The sequence below is a fragment of the Mastomys coucha genome, chromosome X, assembly GCF_008632895.1.
Source record: "Mastomys coucha isolate ucsf_1 chromosome X, UCSF_Mcou_1, whole genome shotgun sequence".
NCBI classification, from domain to species: domain Eukaryota; kingdom Metazoa; phylum Chordata; class Mammalia; order Rodentia; family Muridae; genus Mastomys; species Mastomys coucha.
Genome location: NC_045030.1, coordinates 92,021,618 through 92,022,700, shown reverse-complemented (window position 1 = coordinate 92,022,700; position 1,083 = coordinate 92,021,618).

Genomic DNA, 1,083 nt, shown 5'->3' with positions numbered 1-1,083 from the left:
ATTCAGTATCATCAGGAAACATAAAACCTTAGGGTTATTGTGCATAGGTTCTTATTACCTGATGTCTTAGACATCAGTCTTTAAGCCAGTGACTCACCAAGAGAAATATGAATAAAATGAATGATAAGAAAACAGACATATGTCATAATGATAATGTGGTTATACTGAAAACTAGTATATTAAGAATTCCAGTGTGGGTGGAAATTTGACAGTTTTTAAATTGTATTTCATGGGTATGTGTGTTTTCCCTGCATGTATATTTTAGCACCACATACATGCAGTATCTACTAATGTTAGAAGAAGATATTATTATTCCTGAAACTGGAGTTACAGCCTTTATGAGCATTCATGTGTGTGCTGAGAACTGAACTCCAGAAGGAAGAGCATACAATGATCTTAACAACTTAGTCATCTCTCCTGTCACAGGGAACAAAATTTTACATCTACTTTGGCATATATACTCGCTTTATTTACTTATGAAACTCTCACCCAATGACAAACAATGGAAATCTATAAACACTGATTTGTTTTTTCATTTAATTGTGGCATTTTGTTTTGTTTTGTTAGACAAATTCACATGGATCTCAAGCTGGTCTCAAACTCACTGTATGTCTTAAGCTAGTCTTAAACTTCTGATCTTCCTACTTTTCCTGAACACTCTTTTTATTCTATTTCCCACTAGGTGTTCATTAGTTTGTTCACATATATGTGCTTTTGACATTTTTCTTTGTATAATATAATTAATAAATGGTCTTAATTTGATACATGATTGAAATATTCAGTTCCATTTCAAAACTTCATTGTTAAATTTTGTAACTATTTGTCTATTAATTCAAATAGATACCTGTGAAGATTTTAGAATTGCTAAAATCTGAAATATTTATATCATTCTATATTTATGTAGAGTGTGAAAAGTTCTAATTCTGGGGCTAAAGAGATGGCTTAGCAGATAATAGAGAAGGATGAATAGGTAGAGTCCTGGCAACTTAGTGGTAGTGAAACTAAGAGATGTTATGATGCCAGATACTTGTATTAGCAATAAACATTTGTAAAAAGGTATAGAACTATATATAATTCAAAGAA